This window comes from Nicotiana tabacum, chromosome 22 (genome assembly GCF_000715075.1).
Source record: "Nicotiana tabacum cultivar K326 chromosome 22, ASM71507v2, whole genome shotgun sequence".
Lineage (NCBI taxonomy): Eukaryota > Viridiplantae > Streptophyta > Magnoliopsida > Solanales > Solanaceae > Nicotiana > Nicotiana tabacum.
The window spans coordinates 9,794,406-9,804,242 of NC_134101.1; positions in this window are offsets into that span (position 1 = coordinate 9,794,406).

A 9,837-nucleotide genomic window follows, 5' to 3' on the forward strand; every position below is an offset into this window, starting at 1 on the left:
AAGTATCCTCCATTTTGTTGAAAAAATTTGGCGAGACCCTCATTGGAGGAGCATTAACATGGTATTCACAGCTGCCCGCGCGTTCCATTGAAACATTCGAAGAAATGGCCGACAAGTTCGTAACTGTCCATGCTGGGGACAAAAAGGCAAGGCGAGAGTAAACGACATATTCGCTATCAAACAGTCACCGGGAGAGGGATTAAGGGACTTCCTCGCCCGATTCAACCGAGTAAGAATGACCTTACCGAATGTATCGAAAGGGATGGTTATCACATCTTTCCAGAACAGGCTGAGTAGAAATGGTTCAAGGGCAACGAGAAAGTTATTAAGTCGGCTTATGAGGTACCCTCCCCCCCCAAACGACTTAGGACGAAATACATAACGCATATTGCGTCGAAGTCCGAGCAGACGAGGACGACCTCAATGGGCCGACCCATCAACTAACTCAGTGCAGGCAAAATCCAGGAAAGATCGAAGAAAGCACTGTTGCATCCTTTTCCCGCCTTGAAGAGGGCCCACCCCAATCAAGAATAAGGATTCATCGAAACGAGAGAGGTATGCCCCATTTTCTATCCGCTCACAATTTTTGTGTGTCACCTACAGAAATAGTCTACGCCTTGGAGAAGCTCGGACCGAAGGTGAAGTGGCCGCAAAAGATGAGGTCAGACCAGAAAATCAGACGCCCTCTGCAATTTCCATCAAGAGCGAGGACACAAAACCTAAGATTACATCGCCCTAAGACAGGAGGTCGTAAACATGCTACGACATGGACACTACAAAGAATCAATGAGCGATCGGGGAAGGACCAACTTTGCCAGAGGACGTGAAAACATCAAGGGCCGCTGAAACAACCCTCGCCGGCCCACACCATCCACATGATCATCGGTGGAGGGGACAACGCTTCTATCAACAACGTGAAGTTCACCACAACCCACAAGCTCAAACGGTCGATCACCTACGAATGGTATGACGAACTCGAAGAAAGTATCATCTTCGATAAGTCAGATACCAACGGTTTGGTTCTCCCTCACTATGATGTTCTTGTTATCATTTTACGAATTTTAGATACCGATGTGATGCGCATTATGGTAGACGATGGGAGCGGCACATGCATTATCCACCCTCGAGTGCTTGCACAAATGAAACTCGAGGATAAGATAGTGCCGCACTGCATCACACTAACAGGCTTTAACAATACAGTTGAGCAAACATCCGGCGAGATCACACTCCCCGTCCTAGAAGGTGGCGTCACTCTGGAAACCATATTCCATATCATGGACCAGGACACAGAATACAACGCCATAATAGGGCTATGGATACACACCATGAGAGCCATCCCCTCCAGCTTGTACCAAGTCATCAAATTCCCAACTCCATGGGGAATATTTAGTATACAAGGGGAACAACGCACGTCCCAGGAATGCTACCGCATCGCCTTAGACTGTACGGCCACCCAACATACCAAGGATAAAGAAAAAAAGGCATAGCAATCAACAGGGTCGAGGTCGATGTGCGATGACAGCGAGGACGTCATCAGAGACCCTGATATGGTTGAGGCCGAAGGATAAACCATAGAGAAGCTCTACCCCGTTTAGGTAGACAGCAACGACCACAGCAAGAAATCTTACATCGGCTGTAAACTTCAAGAACCGGGTAAGTTTCGTGAATTTTTAACTGCTAATGCGGACTTGTTTGCTTTTAGCCATGCAGATATGCTAGGTATCCTAAAGGAGATCGTCACGCAAAAATTGAACGTCGATCCATTCCAACCCCCGGTGAGGCAAGTTAGGCGTAAGTTCAACTCCGCAATTAATGATGCAGTACGCGAAGAAGTGGAAAACTAGTTGGAAAATAGCTCCGTCAAAAAGTCGAAGTACTCCCAATGGGTCACCAACATGATCATGGTGAAAAAGAAGAACGACAAATGGCGGATATGCATATATTTCACTGACCTGAACAAGGATTGCCCCAAGAATTCATTTCCATTGACTTATATCGACCAAATCATCGACGCAACGGCCGGGCATGAACTTTTAAGATTCTTGGATGCCTACTCGGACTATAATTAGATCCTCATGGAGGAAGAGGATCAGGAAAAAACCACCTTCATCACCCACCAGGGGACGTACTGCTACAGGGTCATGCCCTTCGGGTTGAAAATGCAGGGGAAACTTATCAAAGGTTGGTGACGATGATGTTAAAAGACCAACTCGATAAAATGATGGAAGTCTACATAGACGACATGCTCCAAAAGAAAAGAAGATCACATCGACCACTTGAGAGAATCCTTCGGTATACTCAGGCAATGCAGAATGAATCTGAACCCCGAAAGATGTGCATTCAGCGTGGCCTCAAGAAAATCCTTGGGTTTCCTAGTGTTACAACGAGGTATCAAGGTCAATCCAGACCAAATCAAGGCCATCTAAGGGATACCAGAGCACTTGGCCACCAAAAAACTAGTTCAGAGGTTGACTGGCCGTATCGCTGCCCTTTCAAGGTTGATTTCGCGATCCTCTGATAGGTGCCATAAGTTCTTCGGCGTACTCAAAAAGGATAACGGCCTCCAATGGACCCCTAAGTACGTCCAAGCCTTGAAAGAGTTGAAGGTGTACATGTCATCTCCACTGTTGCTTTCCAAACTAGAACTAGGACATCCCTATGCTTGATTATAGCCGAGGGCCGGTTAGGTGTTTCCTTTGTCGGCGGTATGATTTTAAGGCAACGTTGCTTTGGTTGTACATTTGGAGAAAATAGAAATAAACTTCATGCATTTGTGCTTTGTTCATACATTTGGAGAAATTTACATATTTTTCGGGCGTTGGCTTGCATTTCAGTCCCAGTCTATCTAGTCCCTTCATTGGTCGACCTGGAGATATATTGAGAGGTCGAGAAATGAACTAGCCGTCCTGTGCGCACTTCAATCCTGAAGTGTCCCCTTTATCGCCTCGTTAAAAACCTCCCCGAGAAAACTCAATTGGGACAAAAATCAAGTGAGGGAAAAAAGAGTACGACTTTGGGGAAGCTGTGTAATATTCCAGTTGTTTGGTAGTCACTTTCCTTCCATTGTTTCTAGTTGGAATGACCCTTTGTTCATTGTTGTCGTGATTTTGTACGGGCCGTCCCAATTTGTTCCTAGTTTGCCTTCCCGTGGGTCTTTGCTTGCTTGTGTTTTAGCTTTAAGCACATAATCCCCGACTTTGAGTGGCATGATCTTTTCCTTTTTGTTATAATAGCGTTCTGCTTGTTTCTTTTGGGCGACCATTCTTACGTAGGCCATATCCTTTCGTTCCTCGACTTCGTCGAGCTCCTGCCTTCTGTTGCCATCATTCCGGGGTCTGCTTTTGTGGGAGTATCTTAGGTTGGGCTCCCCAACCTCGACCGGTATTACTACATCAGTCCCATAGAGTAGTGATTATGGCATCTTTGTTGTGCTTGTCTTTAACGTTGTTCGGTAAGCCTAGAGTAATTCGGGTAATATTTTCGACCACAATCCTTTGGCATCCTCGAGTTTCTTCGTCAAGATATTCAGTATCAACTTATTGGAGGATTCCGCTTGCCCGTTGCCCGCGGGGTGGTATGGCGTTGAGAGTATTCTTTTAATGTACCATTTTCTCAAAAATCTCAGCGACTTTTTTTCCCGCAAACTGGGGTCCGTTGTCGCAGCTGATCTCTCTGGGGAGACCGAAACGACATATAATATTTTTCCATATGAAGGCAATCACTTCTTGTTCGCGTATTTGGGCAAATTCTCCTGCTTCTAGATTTTGAGAAATATTCAGTTAAAACCAAAAGAAATCGTACGTTACCTCATCCTGTCGGGAAGGGACCCACGATGTCCATTCCCCATTTGATGAACGACCAAGGGGAAGTCACTGAGTGTAGGTGTTCGCATGCTTGGTAAATCACGGGGGCATACTTCTGGCATTACTCGCATTTTTTCATGAAATCCGCGACCTCCTTTTTCATGGTGGGCCAGTAATACCCTGCCCGTATGAGGCATCTGACCAAAGCTCGATTGCCGGAGTGAGCTCCGCAGTGACCTTCGTGTACTTCTTCAAGGACGCACCGCATTTGATTTGGGCCTAAGCATTTCGCTAGAGGGCCGCCATACGTTCTCTTGTACAAGTCATTATGAATGATGTTATATCTGGGTGCTTGCATTCCCAACTTCTTGGCATTTTTTTATCATGTGGGAGTATGCCATCTTGCAAATATGTAACAATATAGTTGCGCCAGTCCCAAGTCAGGTTTATGGTTCTTACCTCAATTTGATCTATCGATGAGTTGAGGAGGTGGACCACATTTCTTTCTCCGATTGTAATGTTTTTGGTGGCTGCGGCTAATTTGGCGATACAGTCCTCCTCTGTATTCTGTACTCCAGGGATTTGGTCGAGTTGACATTCGTTGAACTTGGGTAGTAGCTTGCAGATTTTGGTCTGATACTTTTGTAACCTTGTTCCTTGATTTGGAAAGTCCCTATGACTTGGTTGACCATAAGTTGAGAATCGCAGCGCAATCTTAGCCGATTCGCCCCATATTTGAGTGTTAGTCTTAATCCTACAATTATGGCCTCATACTCGGCCTCGTTGTTAGTCATGTCCGGGTATCTTATGGACTGCGCTTCGCCTGTTGGGACTTCAAGTACGAGTCCCAGCCCAGACCTTGACACATTAGACGCGCTATCAATGTATAGGACCTAGAGGTATTGTGTTTGGGGAGAAGCGTGGATGACTTTTTTTCGACTTCGGGCATTATTTTTACACTGAAGTCGGTGACGAAGTCTACGCGGACCTGCGACGTTATCGTCATTCGCGGCCAATATGTTATATCGTGCTCGCTCAATTCGATGGCCCATTTGGCCAACCTTCCCGACAACTCGGGTTTATGCAAAATGCTTCTTACGGGGAAAGCCGTGACGACCGAGATGGGGTGGCATTGGAAATATGGTATAAGCTTTCGTGAAGCTACGACTAAGGCTAGAGCCAGTTTTTTGAGATGTAGGTTTCTTGTCTCGGCGTCGACTAGTGTTTTGCTAATGTAATAGATGTGAGATTGCGTACCTTTATTTTCTCAGACCAGGACCACGCTCACAGCTACTTCAGACACGGTGAGATAGATGAGGGTTATATTCAACCTCGTTCGAATCAACATCTAACAGGCCCTCGGCCATAATCAAGCATATGTGATATTCGACCTCGTTCGAATCAACACCTAATCGGCCCTCGACCATAATCAAACATAGGTGATATTCGACTTTGTTCGAATCAACACCTAAACGGCCTTCGGCCATAATCAAGCATAGGTTATATTCGACCTCGTTCGAATCAACACCTAACCGGCCCTTGGCCATAACTAAGTATAGGTTATATTCGACCTCGTCCGAATCAACACCTAATCGGCCCTCGGCCATAATCAACCATAGGTTATATTCGACCTCGTTTGAATCAACACCTAATCGGCCCTTAACCATAACTAATTATATGTCACGCCCCGAACTCGAGGAGCGCGACCGACGCTCAACCGAGTAAACCCAGTCGAGCAAACCTATTTTATATTAACCTCCCATCATTACTCATGTATGATTTACCATAACATAATTAGATCTTGACTTTCATATTGAATACATTTGGCTCAATGGCCTAAAATTCTCCTCACGATGGGTACATAGCTTTATAAATATTTGTAAATATTGTGAACATAGATATATGACAAAACTCAAAACTTTAAGTACATAACCCACAATGTACATGGAACTTCTATGACAATAGATACCTATATACATAAAATTAACTAGACCCAAACACCCACTAGAACTGTAGCGAGCTCACCATAAGCTGAGTAGTGAAGAAGATCCCTATCAAATATACATACCGTCTTGTAGAAGTACACCTGCATCCATTAAAAGATGCAGCGCCCCCGTAAAAAGGGACGTGAGTACATATGGAATAGTACTCGTATGTAAGACAGTCAAAACAACATATGAAAATACGATAACTCAAATAAGAGGCAAATAAAGTACATCAAGAAACTACGAAACATCCCATAAAATCACATTTCAAGTCTCGTTATGCTTACATCATTTTAAACTTCGTTTAGGATCAACTGAGCCATATGAACTATATGTGGAATACATAATATAATGTAATTGTAACAACATGTACAAACAAGGCCAATGAAAGTGGCACCTTCCTCCCTTAGTTTACACATATACATTTCATAGACCGTCCTTAGTGTTCACATATCATATTATACACCTATGCGTCTCATAGACCGTTCACAATAGGGGTGTACAAGCCAAACCATCAAGCCAAACCGAACCGACGAACCAAGTCAAACCAAAGAAAAAAATCGACTTGTGGTTTGGTTTGGTTGGTTTGGTGTTGGAAAATAAAAAACCGATCATTCTTGGTTTGGTTTGGTATTAACAAAAAAAAAAGTCAAACCGAATCTAAATTAAACCGACATAATATATATATAAATTTATACATAAAAAATAATCATTAAAATCTAATTTGTAAGTATTTTCTAAATTATTTTATAGTTTTCAATGTCTTGAGATATTATTTATTTGTGGGCTTGTAAATTCACTATCCACTTAATAGATTCTAAGTTCTAACTACACAACCTAAATTTGAAGCCCAAACTAAAACCCAATAAGAAAAGACAATAAAATAGGTTATTCCTTGTCTTCATTCTTCCGTATCTTTCCTATCTTCCAATTCCAAAGTCAAAGAACCCCAAATAGTAAAAACCCTTCCATCCACTTCACGACGAGCTTCCTTCTTTGCAATTTCGAGCCACTGTTCAAGTTTGTAATTACATATTAGTCTTACTACTCCAATACAATTTGGTAAGCTAAAGTATTTGATTAAACCAATTATGTTATTTTGTCTCTTTAAATTTGGGTATAATTGTTATCTTAGATTGTTGGTCCTGAAATTTGATATTACGAGTTGTGTTCTTTCACTCCAATATTGCACTTACATTTGTGATGAAATCACTGCTTAATGTTAAAGGTTCTCTAAGAAGTAACCTGAATTTGAGAAGCTTCCGAACTTCTCTTTTTTCTCATTTATTTTTCTTTAAATTTCAGTAAGTAATTCGAATGTTTTATTATGTGTAGAGACTCTCTTTCTAGATGAAAACTACCACTAGAATAGATGTGGAGATGATTATCAATGATCCTCTGATTGTGTCGGTGGCACCTCAAAAGAAAGGTAAAATCACTCCTCATACACGCACTCCTCCTCAAAAGCAAAAAAGGACAAATCCTTCAGATCCCGATTCTAAGCCTGGTAATACTGGAAGAGAAACATTTGAGATTTGGAATTACTTTACAAAATTTATTGATAAAGGAGGCAAACGTAGAGCAAAATGCAATTATTGTGTAAAGCACTTTTCTTCCGAGACCAAGACTAATGGAAATTCTACTTTGTGGAATCATTTAAATTTGATGTGTCTTAAATCTCCCTTTAGATTTGTTGATAGGAAGCAATCTACATTGAAACTTACACCTATCCAAGAAGGGGGACAATAAACTGGTAAAAGTTCTATTGAAAGGGTGGTGTATAATGTGGAGGATATTAGGAGGGCAATTGCCGAATTTGTTATTATTGACGAGCAACCATTTAAAGTTGTTGAGGGAGAAAGATTTAAAAGGTTAATAGCTAAGGCTTTGCCTAATTTTGAATTACCTTCTCTTGTAACTGTGGCTAGAGATTGTTTGAAGATTTATCAAGAGGAGAAAGAAAAACTCAAAAAACTTATCAAGAACCAACACGTATGTCTTACTAGTGATACATGGTCATCACTCCAAAATTTTACTTATATGGTTGTCACCGCCCATTAGATTGATGATGAATGAAATATACAAAAGAAGATACTTAACTTTTTCCAAACACCAGATCACAAGGGAGAGACTATTGCTAAGGGTATTGAAGCTTGTATGTTAGAGTGGGGTATTGAGAACTTGTTTACGGCGACGCTAGATAATGCAAGTGCGAATGATGCTGGTATTAAACATTTGAAGGCACGTATTGATGACTGGAAAGGAGTAATATTGGGAAATAAGTTTTTACATCTTAGATGTAATGCACATATTTTGAACTCGATTGTAAAAAATGGGTTAGATGAACAAATTGAGCCCATTTATTGTATTAGAAATGCGGTAAAATATGTCAAGTCTTCCTCTTCAAGGTTTGCTTCTTTCAAGTCACATGTTGAGAAAGTTAAGATAGACAATCATGGTCTTTTGAGTCTTGATGTTGAGACTAGGTGGAACTCTACATATACAATGTTAGATACAACTGTGAAATTTGAAAAGGCCTTTACAAGAATGTACGTGGATGACCATAAGTACCAAAAGTATTGTCGAGAGGTAACAAAAGGACATCCATCTGCTGATGATTGGAAGATTGTGAAAGCTTTTATCATGTTCCTTAATATATTTTACACTTTAAAATTTTCAGGAAGCTTATATGTTACTTCGATTGCATTCTTCCATGAATGTTTTAATGTTCGAAATGCTATTATAAAGTATTCTTACAGTGAAGATCTTATTTTGATTGATATGGCTAACAGGATGAAAGGAAAGTTTGATAAATACTGGGGTAAGTTTGATAATTTAAACATGTTATTGTTCATTGTTGTTGTGTTGGATCTCAGATATAAGATAAAGTATGTGAACTTCATTCTTAGTATATCATATAATCCTTTGGTGGGAAAATTGAAATCAGATCAGGTGACAGGTGCTTTGACTCGTTTTTATGATCTTTACAATAATTCTTTCTCTGAATCTTTTAATGACAATTCTGGAGGTGAAACTAGTATGGTGAGTGAAATTGGTGATATTTTGCTATCTCGTTGGGCGAAACATTTGGAAGATGAGGGAGATGTTGAGAAAAAATCTGAGCTTGAGAAATACTTGACGGATAATGTGGAGAAGACCAAGAATTTAAATATCTTGGCTTGGTGGAAAGCTTCATCTAGTAAATATCCAATTCTTTCAAAAATGGCAAGGGATGTTCTTTCAATTCCTATTTCTACTGTTGCATCCGAGTCAGCTTTCAGTACCGGTGGTCGAAGTCTCGATTCTTACCGAAGTTCTTTATCATCAAAGACGGTAGAAGCTCTTATTTGCACTCAACAATGGATAAAGTCACCTAAGGAATGCAAGCTTCAAGACTATCTAGAAGAAATTAAGAAAATTGAGAAAGTTGAAGAAGGTAATTTTATATATTTAATTCGTAATGAATTTGATTCTATCTTTATATTGTTTAACATGTAACCGTTTTTTTTTTCCAGAATGTCCAGGTGACCCTTTGAATATTGATTAGTTCAGAATTTCAGTTAAACAAAATAGTGTCAACCTATTCATGGTGCTTGGCTGCTTGCTGCTTATTTCTAACTTTTATCTTGGCCAACTTTAATTAACTTAATATTTTTTGTGGAACTATAAGTTGGGTTGTAGCTTTTGGTTTATCACATGTTTGCTGTCATTTTCTATTATGGAAGGTCTTGGAATTATGATTCATACAAATAATTGCTATTTCTCATATATTATTTTCATGAATAGTAATCATGCGGACAATTGGTGATTATTTGATCTCTTTTTCAAGCATAATATAACTAAAAAGGAAAATCGAATATAAACCGAAAAATCGAGGAAACTGAAAAAATCGACAGAAACCGAAACCGAAACCGAAAAAACCGAGTTTATTTTGGTTTGATTTGATTATAAATTTAGTAAACCGACATAGTTGGTTTGATTATGGTTTAATAAAAAACCGAACCAAACCGCCTCACGTACACCCCTAGTTCACAGTATCACCTATACAA